We start from the raw sequence: 18,297 nt of genomic DNA on the forward strand, positions 1-18,297 counted from the left end.
AGAGAAGCCTAAGGTTTTAAATATTCTGAAATGAAGTATTTGTATTGGCAGAAAATAATGAACCAAAGCACCTACAGGATACGTTAGCTCAAAAAAGTGAAAAAGAAACTCAGGCTAATGAGGTGTTTGGGAGGAGGAATGCTCTTATTTAGGGCATCGACCAGTTAGGAACTGAGTAATAAGTTGTATGTGGAAGTTAAAAGCAACTGGCTGGCAGACAGTCAGGCGTCTGTACCATTGTGTTTTGTAAACTTTCTCCTATGGCTGTGGTGTGTTTTTTCCAAGCCCACTTAATTTTTTATGAGGTTTGTAAAGGTCTTGAATAAACAATTGAGATTATAGAGGTTTTCCTGGAAGCTTTTGTTAATATTTTAATACGCTCTGCTTTGTCACATTATTAAATAGCTTATTGGAAAGTTTGAAAGAGAGTGCTTCTTTTTTCTTTTTCATTTTTTTTTTGTTCTAGCAGTTAAATATCAAAATTCAATATAGTTTTTAGCTGATTCTCTCTCTTCTTTTTATTTTAACTTGATGGCTCTACAGATTACCCTTGGATTGGGAATCAGCATCTGGGAGGCCTCCACTTAAAATTCACTTAAAGTGAAATTACAGTTTAGAGGGTATATCTTGAAATGAAGCCAGTGATTGTAAATGTAGGTGGTAAGAGAGGACTGGAGAAGGAGAGGGGGAATTGGATAGGGTCAGAAAACAGGAACTAATAGAACTTTGGAGATTACCTCATTGTGACCTTTTGCTCATTAATATTTGAATCTGATTCTTTGGCGTCTTGGTTGCAGTCTGGTGAAATGTCAAGCATGGCAAAGACTGAATACGTTCAAAGACATTTCTGTGTTAATGAGATGACTTGATGAAGTTGACCTTTAACCTGAACAGGAATTGAGGGAAGAGAAAGGAAGAGTTTTTATTTCTCATTATGAGGACTTCTTATTCTATGGAGGTTTGTGTAGTAATAATTGTTATTTGTAGAGTACTTTATATGACCTCATTTCAAATTGGAAGCCACTCGAAAACATTTCTGTGTTGTTGTTTTTGGGATGTAATGAAGGTCTCCCAGAAAATCCTACCACTTTTGTGAAGCCTTCTCTGACTATTTTGGCCTCATAACCATTTCTTCTAAAATCATATAGCACTTAGAGCTTATTCTGCTCAATTTAGCACTTAATTGCATGTTCTCCTTGATTTGCTTCAGAATGGGAAGTACACTTTCCACTTTTTTGTGTGACAGAATTTTTTTGGTTAAAAAAGGAAATCATACAACTCTATAAAAGGCGTAAACGGTTAGTAAAATATTACGAACTCATAAAATACTTATATTTTAAGCAAATATATCCAATATCTTGTCAACTGTTTTTTATACTCAGGCTCAGAGGAATAAAAATTATGAAAATAATCATAAGACATTTACTGAGTGCTTCATATAAGCCAGATACTGTGGTAAATACTTCTTAGGAATTCTTTTTATTTAACCATTATAACAGTTCTATTTTTCCAATGACAAAACTGAGGCAAAGATTAACATCAGTGTTCTAGGGCATCGTATTTAGTGTTTATTTTCCTTAAACCACATGTCTGTAATTTATTTATTTACATTTATATATTTTCCTGTTTGTTTATTTTTGCTCTTAACACTGTTTTGGTCTATGGCAATAGAACATAGAAGTCAGGGTATTTGCTGGTGTTTTTGTTGTTTTGTAATGTGCATGTACTGGTTATGATTAACTGGCTATACCTTTTATCCTTTATTGTGAGTTCATAAGACCCATATGTGAATGCATTTTCTTTATAAGGAAAAAATGTTTGCCAAGCTGATAATGGAAATCAAGACTAGGGCATATAAAATAAAGTTTTTTCTGGTTAATATATATTGACAAATTAAAAAGTTTCTTTCTAGGTTCTAGTTGTGCTCTCAAAGCTCAGTCAGACTTATTTTCTAGTTATAAATATTTGTATATTTATATACAAAATACAAAACCAGAGAATTGTCAAAAAAATGAAGGTAATCCACGCTTGGGATGTAAATAACAATTGGTTTCAGAGGAATAGGAAGCCAAAGAAGGGAAGAAACACCAAGAAAGAACCCCCCCCAAAATGTCTTTATAAAATTCCCCTTCAGTTCCTGGCTGATTTTTAAGCTTCACATGAATAGGGTATACTCTGGAGCTGTAGAAGACATCAGCTGCTGGAATATTAGTAAGTGAACAAATATTCTGGAGTTGCACAGCAGAGACATTGAGGACTGGACCCACAGAGAGACCTGATAAGCATGTGGCCTTTCTGTTTAAACATTGGTAAAGCCATTGGTAGGGATTAAGGACAAGTTCCTAAGATGAAGAATGAAATTAAAGGGCGCCTGGGTGGCTCAGTGGTTAAAGCCTCTGCCTTCGGCTCGGGTCATGATCTCAGGGTCCTGGGATTGAGTCCCGCGTCGGGCTCTCTGCTCAGTAGGGAGCCTGCCTCCTCCTGTCTCTCTCTGCCTACTTGTGATCTCTCTGTCAAATGGAAAAAAAAAAAAAGGATGAAATTAAAATTGACCCACTATAACTTTAAAAACAAGCCTGACAAAATGAAAGTGATCTACTAATAATTTAACTGCCTGCCTAAACCAAACTCAAAACTCTGCTGAGGAAGATAAAATAATCTAGTGCCTCTGTAGCATCTTATCTACAATATATGGCATATGAAATAGAGGTTTTTAAAGTGATAATAAGCAGAAAAATTGATCTGTAATCAAAAGTTAAAACAGTCAATAGAAACAGATCGTTAGGTAATCCAGATATGCTAGGAGACAGAGATTTCAAAGTAACTGATTAAAATGTTAAAGAAAACAGAGAAAGAATAGCAATACCAAAAAAAAATCTGAACATAGATCAAAAATCAAATGTGTTTTAGAATAGCAAAATACAGATTTGTAGTGAAGAGCCCATTAATGTGAGCTCTTAAAAATGGATTAAATGGCAAGATGGCAGAGAAGTAGCAGGCTGAGACTACTTCAGGTAGCAGGAGATCAGCTAGATAGCTTATCTAAAGATTGCAAACACCCACAAATCCAATGGGAGATCGAAGAGAAGAAGAACAGCTATTTTAGAAACAGAAAATCAACCACTTTCTGAAAGGTAGGACTGGCGGAGAAGTGAATCCAAAGCGACGGGAAGATAGACTGCGGGGGGAGGGGCCGGCTCCTGGCAAGCAGCGGAGAAACGGAGCACAAAATCAGGACTTTTAAAAGTCTGTTCCACTGAGGGACATCATTCCAGAGGCTAAACCGGGGTGAAGCCCACGCGGGGTCAGCGTGGCCTCAGGTCCCGCAGGGTCACAGACGGTTCGGGGGTGTCTGAGTGTCGCAGAGCTTACAGGTATTAGAATGGGGAAGCAGGCTACAGAGACCGAGCCGAGGAGTGACTCTCAGCTCGGGATTACCTTGAACCTGTTGCAGGCTTGGTGAGCTCGGAGCACGGCCAGAGGCCAGGCAGACGGGAGTAATCGGGCGCTATTTTCTGAGGGCGCACTGAGGAGTGGGGCCCTGACCTCTCGGTTCCTCCGGGCTGGAGACTGGGAGGCTGCCATCTTCATTCCTGTCCTCTGTAACTCTACGGAAAGCGCTCAGGGAACAAGAGCTCCCGAAAGCAAACGAGAGCGGATTACTCTGCCCGGCCCCTGGTAAGGGCGGTGCAATTCCGCCTGGGGCAAAGACACTTGAGAATCACTACAACAGGCCCCTCCCCCAGAAGATCAACAAGAAATCCAGCCAGGACCAAGTTCACCTACCAAGGAGTGCAGGTTCAATACCAAGGAGAGCGACGGAATTCCAGAGGAGGAGAAAGCAAAGCACAGAACTCATGGCTTTCTCCCCATGATTCTTTAGTCTTACAGTTAATTTAATTTTTTTTCTTCTTCTGCTAAATTTTTTTAAACCTTTACCCTTTTCTTTTTTAACGTTTTTTAACTAGTTTATCTAATATATATATATATTTTTTTCTTTTTTATATTTTTCTTTATTCGTTTACTTTTTTTAATTGTTTCTTTTTTTTTTTTTTTTCTTTCTGAACCTCTTTTTATCCCCTTTCTCCCCCCTCACGATTTGGGATCTCTTCTGATTTGGTTAAAGTATTTTCCTGGGGTATTTGCCACCCTTTTAGTATTTTACTTGCTCCTTCATATACTCTTATCTGGACAAAATGACAAGGCGGAAAAATTCACCACAAAAAAAGGAACAAGAGGCAGTACCGAAGGCTAGGGACCTAATCAATACAGACATTGGTAATATGTCAGATACAGAGTTCAGAATGACGATTCTCAAGGTTCTAGCTGGGCTTGAAAAAGGCATGGAAGATATTAGAGAAACCCTCTCAGGAAATATAAAAGCCCTTTCTGGAGAAATAAAAGAAATAACATCTAACCAAGTTGAGATCAAAAAAGCTATTAATGAGGTGCAATAAAAAATGGAGGCTCTCACTGCTAGGATAAATGAGGCAGAAGAAAGAATTAGCGATATAGAAGACCAAATGACAGAGAATAAAGAAGCTGAGCAAAAGAGGGACAGACAGCTACTGGACCACGAGGGGAGAATTTGAGAGATAAGTGACACCATAAGACGAAACAACATTAGAATAATTGGGATTCCAGAAGAAGAAAGAGGGGAGCAGAAGGTATATTGGAGAGAATTATTGGAGAGAATTTCCCCAATATGGCAAAGGGAACAAGCATCAAAATCCAGGAGGTGCAGAGAAACCCCCTCAAAATCAACAAGAATAGGTCCACACCCCATTGCCTAATAGTAAAGTTTACAGTTCTTAGTGACAAAGAGAAAATCCTGAAAGCAGCCTGGGAAAAGAAGTCTGTAACATACAATGATAAAAATATTAGATTGGCAGCAGACTTATCCACAGAGACTAGACACTGTGGCCAGAAAGAGCTGACATGATATATTCAGAGCACTACATGAGAAAAACATGCAGCCAAGAATACTATATCCAGCTAGGTGATCATTGAAAATAGAAGGAGAGATAAAAAGCTTCCAGGCCAAACAAAAACTAAAAGAATTTGCAAACACCAAACCAGCTTTACAGGAAATATTGAAAGGGGTCCTCTAAGCAAAGAGAGAGCCTAAAAGTAGTAGACCAGAAAGGAACAGAGACAATATACAGTAACAGTCACCTTACAGGCAATACAATGGCACTAAATTCATATCTCTCAATAGTTACCTTGAATGTTAATGGGCTAAATGCCCCAATCAAAAGACACAGGGTATCAGAAACCCATCTATATGTTGCCTACAAGAAACTCATTTTAGACCCGAAGACATCTCCAGATTTAAAGTGAGGGGGTGGAAAACAATTTACCATGCTAATGGACATCAGAAGAAAGCAGGAGTGTCAATCCTTATATCAGATCAATTAGATTTTAAGCCAAAGACTATAAGAGATGAGGAAGGACACTATATCATACGCAAAGGATCTGTCCAACAAGAAGATCTAACAATTTTAAATATCTATGCTCCTAATGTGGGAGCAGCCAACTATGTAAACCAATTAATAACAAAATCAAAGACACACATCAACAATAATACAATAAGAGTAGGGGACTTTAACACTCCCCTCACTGAAATGGACAGATCATCCCAGCAAAAGATCAACAAGGAAATAAAGGCCTTAAATGACACACTGGACCAGATGGACATCACAGATATATTCAGAACATTTCATCCCAAAGCAACAGAATACACATTCTTCTCTAGTGCACATGGAACATTCTCCAGAATAGATCACATTCTTGGTCCTAAATCAAGTCTCAACTGGTATCAAAAGATTGGGATCATTCCCTGCATATTTTCAGACCACAATGCTCTGAAGCTAGAACTCAATCACAAGAGGAAATTTGGAAAGAACTCAAATACATGGAGACTAAACAGCATCCTTCTAAAGAATGAATGGGTCAACCAGGAAATTAAAGAAGAATTGAAAAAATTCATGGAAACAAATGATAAGGAAAACACAATGGTTCAAAATCTGTGGGACACAACAAAGGCAGTCCTGAGAGGAAAATATATAGCGGCACAAGCCTTTCTCAAGAAACAAGAAAAGTCTCAAGTACACAACCTAACCCTACACCTAAAGGAGCTGGAGAAAGAACAAGAAAGAAACCCTAAACCCAGCAGGAGAAGAGAAATCATAAAGATCAGAGCAGAAATCAATGAAATAGAAACCAAAAAAACAATAGAACAAATCAATGAAACTAGGAGCTGGTTCTTTGAAAGAATTAATAAGATCGATAAACCCCTGGCCAGACTTCTCAAAAAGAAAAGAGAAAGGACCCAAATAAATAAAATCATGAATGAAGGAGGAGAGATCACAACTAACACCAAAGAAATACAGACAATTATAAGAACATACTATGAGCAACTCTACGCCAACAAATTTGACAATCTGGAAGAAATGGATGCATTCCTAGAGACATATAAACTACCACAACTGAACCAGGAAGAAATAGAAAACCTGAACAGACCCATAACTAGTAAGGAGATTGAAACAGTCATCAAAAATCTCCAAACAAACAAAGCCCAGGACCAGATGGCTTCCCAGGGCAATTCTACCAAACCTCTAAAGAAGAACTAATTCCTATTCTCCTGAAACTGTTCCAAAAAATAGAAATGGAAGGGTAACTTCCAAACTCATTTAATGAGGCCAGCATCACCTTGATCCCAAAACCAGACAAGGATCCCATCAAAAAAGAGAACTACAGACCAATAACCTTGATGAACACAGATGCGAAAATTCTCACCAAAATACTAGCCAATAGGATTCAACAGTACATTAAAAGGATTATTCACCATGACCAAGTGGGATTTATTCCAGGGCTGCAAGGCTGGTTCAACATCCGCAAATCAATCAATGTGATACAACACATTAATAAAAGAAAGAACAAGAATCATATGATACTCTCCATAGATGCTGAAAAAGCATTTGATAAAGTACAGCATCCCTTCCTGATCAAAACTCTTGAAAGTGTAGGGATAGAGGGCACATACCTCAATATTATCAAAGCCATCTATGAAACACCTACCGCAAATATCATTCTCAATGGAGAAAAACTGAAAGCTTTTCCGCTAAGGTCAGGAACACAGCAGAGATGTCCATTATCACCACTGCTATTCAACATAGTACTAGAAGTCCTAGCCTCAGCAATCAGACAAAAAAAAGAAATTAAAGGAATCCAAATCGGCAAAGAAGAAGTCAAACTATCACTCTTTGCAGATGATATGATACTATATGTGGAAAACCCAAAAGACTCCACTCCAAACCTGCTAGAACTTGTACAGGAATTCAGTAAAGTGTCAGGATATAAAATCAATGCACAGAAATCAGTTGCATTTCTCTACACCAACAACAAGACAGAAGAAAGAGAAATTAAGGAGTCAATCCCATTTACAACTACACCCAAAACTATAAGATACCTAGGAATAAACCTAACCAAGGAGGCTAAGAATCTATACTCAGAAAACTATAAAGTACTCATAAAAGAAATGGAGGAAGACACAAAGAAATGGGAAAATGTTCCATGCTCCTGGATTGGAAGAATAAATATTGTGAAAATATCTATGCTACCTAAAGCAATCTACACATTTAATGCAATTCCTATCAAAGTACCATCCATTTTTTTTCAAAGAAATGGAACAAATAATCCTAAAATTTATATGGAACCAGAAAAGACCTCGAATAGCCAAAGGAATATTGAAAAATAAAGCCAAAGTTGGTGGCATCACAATTCCGGACTTCAAGCTCTATTACAAAGCTGTCATCATCAAGACAGCCTGTTACTGGCACAAAAACAGACACATAGATCAATGGAACAGAATAGAAAGCCCAGAAATAGACCCTCAACTCTATGGTCAACTAATCTTCGACAAAGCAGGAAAGAATGTCCAATGGAAAAAAGATAGCCTCTTCAACAAATGGTGTTGGGAAAATTGGACAGCCACATGCAGAAAAATGAAATTGGACCATTTCCTTACACCACACACGAAAATAGACTCAAAATGGATGAAGGACCTCAATGTGAGAAAAGAGTCCATCAAAATCCTTGAGGAGAACACAGGCAGCAACCTCTTCGACCTCAGCCGCAGCAACATCTTCCTAGGAACATCGCCAATGGCCAGGAAAGCAAGGGCAAAAATGAACTATTGGGATTTTATCAAGATCAAAGGCTTTTGCACGGCAAAGGAAATAGTTAACAAAACCAAAAGACATCTGACAGAATGGGAGAAGATATTTGCAAATGACATATCAGATAAAGGGCTAGTGTCCAAAATCTGTAAAGAACTTAGCAAACTCAACACCCAAAGAACAAATAATCCAATCAAGAAATGGGCAGAGGACATGAACAGACATTTCTGCAAAGAAGACATCCAGATGGCCAACAGACACATGAAAAAGTGCTCCATATCACTCGGCATCAGGGAAATACAAATCAAAACCACAATGAGATATCACCTCACACCAGTCAAAATGGCTAAAATTAACAAGTCAGGAAATGACAGATGCTGGCGAGGATGTGGAGAAAGAGGAACCCTCCTACACTGTTGGTGGGAATGCAAGCTGGTGCAACCACTCTGGAAAACAGCATGGAGGTTCCTCAAAATGTTGAAAATAGAACTACCCTATGACCCAGCAATTGCACTACTGGGTATTTACCCTAAAGATACAAACGTAGTGATCCGAAGGGGCATGTGCACCCAAATGTTTATAGCAGCAATGTCTACAATATCCAAACTATGGAAAGAACCTAGATGTCCATCCACAGATGAATGGATAAAGAAGTGGTATATATACACAATGGAATACTATGCAGCCATCAAAATACAATGTCGCCATTTGCAACATTGTGGATGGAACTAGAGGGTATCATGCTTAGCGAAGAAAGTCAATCGGAGAAAGACAACTATCATATGATCTCCCGATATGAGGAAGTGGGGATGCAACATGGGGGGTTAAGGGGGTAGGCGAAGAATAAATGAAACAAGGTGGGATTGGGAGGGAGATAAACCATAAGTGACTCGTAATCTCATAGAACAAACTGAGGGTTGCTGGGGAGAGGGGGGTGGGGTGGGGGGTGGGGTCATGGACATTGGGGAGGGTATGTGCTAAGGTGAGTGCTGCGAAGTATGTAAACCTGGGCGATTCACAGACCTGTACCCCTGGGGATAAAGATATATGTTTATTTTATTTTATTTATTTTTTTTAAAGATTTTTATTTATTTATTTGACAGAGAGATCACAAGTAGGCAGAGAGGCAGGCAGAGAGAGAGGAGGAAGCAGGCTCCCCACTGAGCAGAGAGCCCGATGCGGGGCTCGATCCCAGGACTCTGAGATCATGACCTGAGCCGAAGGCAGTGGCTTAACCCACTGAGCCACCCAGGCGCCCCAAGATATATGTTTATTTTAAAAAAGAGGATTAAATGTGTTTAACAACAGACTCAATAAAGCAGAAATCAAGATAAGTCAACTCAAAGATCTATAGAAAACACCAAAACTTAGACACATAGAGAAAAAGAATACAAATTTTATTTTTAATTTTTAAAAAATGGAATAGGGCATAAAAGAGAGGTGGAGCACAGTTGAAAGGTGTAATATGTATGTCCTTGGAGACCCAGAAGTAGAGGAGAGAATGGGAATTGTTCAGAGGCTTTAATGTGTCTACACTCATGAATAGATCTTCAATTGTATTAAAACAACAACAACAACAACAACTGATAGAACTGAAAGGACAAATAGATAGATTCACAATTATAGTTGGTTATTTTAACATTCCTTCAGTAACTGATAAAACAAGTAGCCAAAATACCAATAAGACTACAGAAGACTTGAACTGTAATATCAAATAACTTGACATTCCACCAACAGCACCATTTTTTTCCCTAGTGCACATGCAACATACACTAAGCTAGAGCATATTCTAGACCATAAAACAAGTCTCAATAAATATAATAGATATAAATTCTTACCATGTTTGCCATCTGCAACAGAAATAAATTAGAAATCAATAGCAGACACATTTATGTAATATACCCCACTTTGGCATAACATACCATCTTTTTAATGTAATGCTGGATTTGATTTGCTATTGTGTTGAAATTGTGTGTGTGTTTATGTAGGATGTTTCTTTATGATTTTCTGTTCTTATATCATCTTTGCCTTGGATTTTGCCATTAGGGTAATGTTGATCTCATAAAATGCATTTTAGAAATGTTTTCTCCCCCATCTCCTTTTGGGAAAGGTTTTGTCTAGACTTGGTTTCATTTCTTCCATTAATACTTGATAGAATTCACTAGTGAAATAATCAGAGTCTGTAGTTTCTTCATTGGAAGGTTATAAAATATAATTCAGTTTCTTTGTTAGAAATAAGCTTATTTAATGTGCGTGTGCATGTGTGTGTGTGTGTGAGAGAGAGAGAGAGAGAGAGAGAGAGAGAGAGAGAAAGTCTCAGGAGATGCAGATAAAGCATTTAGTAAAAATGGACACCCTTAAAAAAAAAACAACAACCAACTTTGCAGCAGACAAATCCAGTCTTATTTAATCTAATAGAAGAGTCTCTTTTTACTCTTACATTTTATTTAATGGTAAAAGACTGGATGTTCGACCTCTAAGACCAGGAACATGACAAGCATGTATGCTCTCAGCATTCTAACTCAGCTTGGTGTTCGAAGCTATCTGGTGCAAAATGCAATTAAAAGAAATACAAAGTGAGCTAATTGAAAGGGGGGAGAATGAGAAATGTTTTCTTTTTAAAAAATATAACACCATTGTCTAAGTAGAGAATTCTAAGGGATTTTTTTTAAGAAGGTAGTGAAACTAAGTTTGTTTAAGACCACAAGGTACAAGGTCACTATGCAAAAAACTGGTCTGTTTCTTTTTTAAAAGATTTTATCTATTTATTCATTTTAGAGGGAGAGAGCACATCAGCACAAGTACAAGTGGCAATGGGAGGGTGCAAAGGGGCAGAAGGGAGGAAGAGAGACTCAAGTGGAGCCCTGCGTTCATCTCACAACCCTGAGATCATGACCTGAGCCAAAACCCGAGAGTCGGATGCTTAATCAGCTGAGCCACCCAGGTGCCCCAAAGCAGATCTATTTCTGTGTACTAATATAGAGGAATTAGAATATGAAATTAAAAATCAATGTCATTTACAACGTCAATCACCAGGAAATACTCTGTAACAAAGTAATATGTGCTAAGCTTGTGCACTCAAAACTGTGACACATTACCCCCCCAATTAAAGAAGATCTAACTAAATAGAAAAGTATACTGCATTTATGGATGCAATATTATTAAAATGTCAGTTCTTCCAAAATTAATGTAAAGCTCTTCTCCACCAGGCTGTGGGTGAGAATTAAACCCCAATGCCCAATTAAATCCCCAATGCCATGATATATAATGAAGTAACATTTCTTCTAAGTATGTCGAATTGTACTAGCTATACCAATCTTGAAGGAAATGAGTATAGATGCTTATAAGCTGATTTTAAGATTAATATGGAAATTCAAAAATTTAAAATAAAATAGCCAAGACTATTTTGAAACAGGGGAATAATGTTAGAGAACTTTATGCTGCCTGATTTCTATATTTACTGTAAAGCTTTAGTAAGTAAGAGAGTGAAGTATTGACGTAAAGATTGACAAAAAGATCAGTGGAACAGAATAGGGAGTCTGATTTTCAACAAAGGTGCTTATGCTGTATCACTATGCTGTATACTAATATTGAATACTATAGTGTACACTGTATTGAAGCTAATATTACACCATATGTTATATACGTGGAATTTACATAAAAACTTTTAAAAAATAAATAAAAATATGTTTGACTATCTCTACCTCCACTCACTACCTACTTGGACAATAAACTTGAACAGGTACTTTTTAAAAGAAAAAGTACCTTTTGGCCAGTAGGCATATGAAAAGATGCTTTAACAGAATGACTCATGGAGGAATTCAAATTGAGACTACAATAAGATACCACTACACACCAGCAAAATAGCATGAATTAAAAAGTCTTACAATACCAAGTGTTGGAGTGGATAGGAAATAACTCTCGTACATTGCTCATGGGAGTATGAAATGGCACAATCACTCTGAAGAACTTGGGCAGTTTCTAATAAAATTAAATACGTAACTATGTGATCTAGCAATTTTTTAAAAAATATTTTTTTAAAAATTTATTTATTTGACAGATAGAGATCACAAGTAGGCAGAGAGGCAGGCAGAGACAGAGAGAGGAGGAAGCAGGCTGCCTGCTGAGCAGAGAGCTGGATGTGGGGCTCAATCCCAGGTCCTGAGACCATGACCTGAGCTGAAGGCAGAGGCTTTAAGCCACTGAGCCACCAGGCACCCCGTGATCTAGCAACTTATTCCTAGGTATTTTTTCCAAGGAAAATGAATATTTCCACTTAAAAGACTTTATTCACAATAGCCCCCAAATAGAAGTAACCCAAATACATACCAGGAGAACAAAATGAATGAACAAATGGTGATTTAGTCATAGTCCTCCACGATAAAAAGGAGCAAACTGTAGATACATACAATGCCATGGATGAATCTCAAAAACCGCTGAGTGCAAAAAACTAGACACAGAAGAGGACTGTTTTTAGGATTCTTTTTATATGAAGTTCAAGAACAGGCAGAACTAATCTATGGGGCTGTAAGTCAGAAGAGTTATCTCTGGTGGATCTACAGAGTAGAGTTAGAGATAATTCTAATCTAGAGTTATCTCTGGGTGGATCTACTGATTTGAAAAGGGCATGAGAAACTTCTGAGTTTATGGAAATGTTCTGTATCTTGAGCTGGATGGCAGTTTTACAGGTTTTTACATATGAAAAGGTCATCAAGCAGTATTCCTAAGATTTGCATATGTACTGTTTGTAATTATACCTCAACAAAAGCATGCATTGCAAAAAGGATTTCTTAAAGATTTTTTGTGTTTCTTAAAACATGATTGAGAATAAGTAAAGCAAGTGGATACGTCTCTGAACTGAGTTTATAGCTTCCGATAAATCCTTCCTCTGACTTCTCCTTCCATCCTCATCTTGAGTAGAAACTCCCAGTTTTCTTTGGACTAGGCTTTTATCTCAGGACTTCTTAATTTTTTTTAAAGATTTTATTTATTTATTTGACAGAGGGAGAGATCACAAGTAGTCCTAGAGGCAGGCAGAGAGAGAGGGGAAAGCAGGTTCCCTGTTGAGCAGAGAGCCCGATGGAGGGCTCAATCCCAGGAATCTGGGATCGTAACCTGAACCAAAGGCAGAGGCTTTAACCCACTGAGCCACCCAGGCGCCCCTGGACTTTTTAATTTTTTGACTACCGAGTTAGTAAGGATTGTTTTATTTTTTTGCTATGCTCTTCTTATTTTTTATTACTAGGGGTTCACCATCTCATTGTAGGCTCTACTGATGGCTCAAAGAACACCTCATATGTTGTCCAGGATATTTTGACCATCATCCTTGGGCCTCATTTTTTTTTTTTAAGCTGTTGGGGAACTTTCATTTTTCTAGAATGGGGATTTATGCATGATTTTAATGAGTGAATATTTATACAGATTCTCTCATTGATTTTAAGAATGTTCTTTGGACAGGATTGTAAGACATGAATTCAGTTGTGGGGAAAATCTACTTGGGGAGAATGTGTGATTTTTTATGGTAGCTTAAGTATCATAGTGAAGTAAAAATTTATTGTGGGATTTCTGGGGCACATGGGAACCAAAGCTCCAGGCATGGGTTCCAATTGGCAGATACATATGGAAAGATCCAGAGCTTCTCCAAATATAACTTACAGAATGTCCATCCTAAGTAAATAGGAGGCTTAGTGCTCAGAAATGAAGGGGCCTCATCCAGACCTACAGGCTATTGAGGAAAAAGGAACAAGGTAGCTTCCTTGTTCAGTGAAGGAAAGGAACTTAAAAATCAAGTTCCATGAGGCAGGCAGAAGTAAGACAAAGATCCATATTAAAGGCAATGCCTACCATAGAGGTGAGGGTTGAAGGTTAAGGAAGCAGAGGTACCTAGGTATACAGAGAGAGAGAGAGAGAGAGAACAATTTATAGGGTGCTTTACATTCTCTCTGAGTAGTTCGTACTCTCCTTTCTAGACTTCAGTTTCTGTGTCTGAACTTTTCTGTGTTTCACAGTGAAATAATTCATTAAATAACTTGAGAAAGAAAAATTTGACAAACCAAAATGTGAGCAAGGGAGTGTTATTCAGGAAGCAGAAGCAAAAGTTGGTGTGAAAGGACAGCTCTCTTTCACAGCATAGTTCCTGGCACTCAGCTTTTGTCTTACTTTGAAACTTGCTAAAATTATCCAGAGAAGGAGGAATTTGGCTTTGGCCATTTGCAGTGAGTAAGACAAGATCCTTGGTGATCTTGGACTCAGGGTTTGATCCCAGTAGGTTGACAGAGAGCTGTGGTTGGAGTCCATTCTCAGTTTCTACTGTGAATTCAGCTTTCTTTTGATGGGGAAAGGAGAAAAAACTTTTCACTCAGTATCCTGGCCTTTGTATGCTTTGTATCTTCTTGTCTTCTTCATTCCCTTATCCCATGTCACAGAGCAAGAGAAACATGGAGCAACTACCAAAGTCCCTTTCCTGGGAAGCAGGATCAAATGATTGTTAAGTCTTTGAAGTCCAACAGGATTCATATCCTAGATCCACCAGTTACAAGATACAGTCAGTAGCTTAACTCCTCTCTCCTCATATCTATAAATCGAGGATTAAATACCTCATGGGGTTCTTATGAGAATTATATGAGAGTACTTTCAAAACTTTGGAACATAGTGCTCAATAAATCGAGGCAGCTGCTCTGGTGACAGTGATAGAGATATTTGGTTGATGATGGTGATGCTTTCCCTAAGCTTTTCACCTCTGTTCACTTGTGTACAATGAATTGCACTTAGTGTGTCATCGAAGTACATCGTAATTGAAAGTGATGAGTACTAAGCTTTCTGTAGGACTTTGACGGAATCTGGAGGATTTCTGTACATTTGTGGTTTTTTAAAAGATTTTGTTTATTTAGTTGAATGAGAGGGAGAGAAAGCAGAAATGGGGAAAGCAGCAGAGGGAGAGGGAGAAGCAGACTCCCCACTGAGCAGGGAGCTGGATGCTGGGATCATGACCTGAGCCTACGGCAGACTCTTAACCTACTGAGCCACCCAGGTGCCCCTCTTATACATTTGTTTTAATTGAGTTTAGTTGTGTCTTTGTGTCAGAAACAGTGGATATCTCCTCCCTTTTTGTAAAGAAAATCAGATACTTATGAGATACAAAGTTAGGTATTGTGCATACCTACTTTGCACAGTTTGGGTGCCATAGTTTCTTTCCTTGCAAACCCTATGCTTTTTGAGCAAATGTGCATATGTGATATGATAATGCAGTATAGCACCCTGTGTGAAGTATTATGATACAAGGAAGACGGTAAATAGAATAGGAGATAGAAAAGATAATTTGAATTAGAGAATATGAATCTGGATATGTTTTTGAAGTAAGTGAGTTGATTTGGTTACCAAAGAGCTACATGGTAAAAATCGAAAAAGTATTTTCATGGGTCTTGATTCATGCCCAGCGATGGTTCTTGCTATGGTCATAAGCCTGACATTGAATTAACATCATGAGTTTTCTCTTTGGTTGACTCCTCTCCCTTTCCCAAACTTAAAAAAAAAAAAAAAAGTAATTGTAACTGGATTGAAAACTAGTGTGAACTATTTAAGTGCTTTGGTAGTGGACTTTCAGTTCATTTAGGTGTTATTTACTGATTGTCTTGGAGTATATTAATAGTATAGATGCATTGAGAGGCAACATGATGTTGCCGATTGAGCTACCTATAAGACCTTGTGACTCAAAATCTCCCTGCATCCCAGGTTCCTCGTATGTTCAAAATATGGTGATAATTCGGGGCGCCTGGGTGCTCAGTGGGTTAAGCCGCTGCCTTCGGCTCAGGTCATGATCTCAGAGTCCTGGGATCCAGCCCCGCATCAGGCTCTCTGCTCAGCAGGGAGCCTGCTTCCTCCCCACTCTCTGCCTGCCTCTCTGCCTGCTTGTGATCTCTCTGTCAAATAAATAAATAAAATCTTTAAAAAAAAATATGGTGATAATTCTTAGCTCATTTTTCATCTTGTGTTGTATTCCATCTTTATTTTTGTGCATTGTACATTGGCACTCTTACAGCTTCATAAGATACAGCCTAGATGTGATGAGACTGATTTGAAACTCTTCTTAGAGGTATCCAAAAGGGAGTTTTATGGGACTTTTCTTAAGTTTAGGTTTTCTTAAGTCCTAAATTCTTATCCTGTTCTAGAGATTTTGGCTGTATGTTCTTAGCATCCACTTCATAATAAGATTACTTAAAGAATAGGGTGAAACCACCAATCTTTATTGCATAGTGTGTTGGTTGTTATTGCCTGAGTCTGTGTTTATCCGTTCTTAGAAAACCTATGGACACCGCGGAGGTAATGGAAACCGGAAGTGAAAGGGGGAATGGATAACGAACTGTGAATTAGCAAAGTTCCAAAATGCTTTCTTGATTTAGCAAAATATTTAACAATGAAAACATGTATTTCTGCAATTATCATTTTGTTTGGAAATAAATATTTAGCTTGAGGGGAAGTAAGGTGAAACGTAATTGGAGCGCAGTTAAATAACAGTATATTAAGAGTAGTATAACATGTGGTCATGTATAAGTGCATTTGGCCTTATTGATTGATATATATTGATTGGGACTTGAAAGCCAAGTCTGTGTTTCATGTTAATATGTTAAGGTTAATAAGCCCTTTACTATTTTGAGATGAATAATGATTCAGGAGGATCAACTAACTTATCCCAAATTGCACAGCCAGTAAATGGTGGTGAATAAAAATTGGAACTTTCTGACTCTTAAGCTATCTTTTCATTTTACCAGTCCAGTTTTGCTTCTCCTTGGCAATCTGTTTTGGCCACTGAAACAAGCCTTTCAAATGCTATCTTCTTCAGCCTCTAGTTTCACTGGGCTTTTAGCTCTTTGATTTTCACAGCATCTCTATGTTCAGCTTGTCAGGTTCTTTAAGTATCTGTCTTGGCCTAGATAATTATGTTGGGTTACACATTAAAAAGAAAACCACAGCCAATACTCAGAATTTGAGGAGTTGGCCCCTGAACTGCCACTCTTGTACCTGTGTGGGCCTAGTCTATGCCTTGGATAACCCATAAACCCTGTTATCATCTGGACCAGGTTTTGCTCCATGGTTCATTGTAAGACAGTGTAAGAATTACTACTGCCTTATAGGTGATGGTGTAGTGGAAAGATACAGATTTAGGACTGGGTCAAAATACCAAAGAGCTGTATTAGTTTGTCTAAATTTCTGAACTTCCCAGAAAGTCTTAGTGTATTCATCTACAAGAAGAAAGAATACCCACTTCTTGCGGTGATTCTGAGAATGAAATGAAATAGCATAAGATGTCAGCTGCTTAACTGTAGCATATCTTGGGCGTATGGTAATGCCCAAGAGGTAGTTTCTTACCCCTTTTTCTGGCTTCTGATCTGCTCTGCTGTCTCTAGGCATCTGCTTTAGTCTTATCCTCATTGCTTCACTCCACTCCCGCTCTCACTGTTCAAAAGCCACAGACAAGGATTCTCACATCTTTGATGTGCCCTCTCTTGATTGTTCTCCCAGAGCCTGTAACTGGTGAAATTTCTGGCTCTCCTTCATGTGCTCTTGGTTCCCAGTCTCCAGTGGGTTTAACTGAATGCAAACCATTTAATGTGGATTTTGTTTATAATGTAACTTCTTTCTCAGTTGGCCTGTGTAGTACTCCCTAACTTAAGTATTTCCATTTGTTGTCTTAAATCATCCAGAGTGGGGATCTTCAGAACATACAAACAGAACCATATAGTTGAAGAACACTTTTTTTGTTGTTAAGATTTTATTTTATTTTTTTTAAGTAATCTCTACACCCAACATGGGGCTTGAACTCACAACCCTGAGGTCAAGAGTCACATGCTCCACCAACTGAGCCAGCCAGGCACCCCTCAGCATTCATTTTTTAAAGAAACAAAATTCATCCTTTTAATTTTTTATTTTCTGGAAATTTTAATTGTTCTTTTAATTTTTTGTGTGTTAAATCATAAAGCCGTAAGCACTCTGGTTTCTAGATAACTTAGGGGATGATGTTTACATTTGTTTCTTAAGAATTATAGTAATTTCAGGATTGCTTAGGTGGCTCAGTCGGTTAAATGTGTGCCTTCGGCTCAGATCATGATCCTGTAGTCCT

At 38.1% G+C, this 18,297-nt stretch overlaps 1 protein-coding gene and 1 long non-coding RNA gene across 3 annotated transcripts in view; one reads left to right on the forward strand and one right to left on the reverse strand.

Moving 5' to 3' along the window:
• Positions 1-18,297, forward strand: part of EXOC6B (exocyst complex component 6B) — a 715,681-nt gene that overhangs the window by 502,842 nt on the left and 194,542 nt on the right. The window lies entirely within an intron of this gene.
• Positions 1-18,297, reverse strand: part of LOC125108332 (uncharacterized) — a 52,329-nt gene that overhangs the window by 13,770 nt on the left and 20,262 nt on the right. Inside the window, exon 3 of the long non-coding RNA XR_007129875.1 lies at positions 738-886. This is a non-coding gene — a long non-coding RNA (uncharacterized LOC125108332). The remainder of the gene's footprint in view (positions 1-737; positions 887-18,297) is intronic.

The sequence above is a fragment of the Lutra lutra genome, chromosome 9, assembly GCF_902655055.1.
Source record: "Lutra lutra chromosome 9, mLutLut1.2, whole genome shotgun sequence".
Taxonomy (NCBI): Eukaryota; Metazoa; Chordata; class Mammalia; order Carnivora; family Mustelidae; genus Lutra; species Lutra lutra.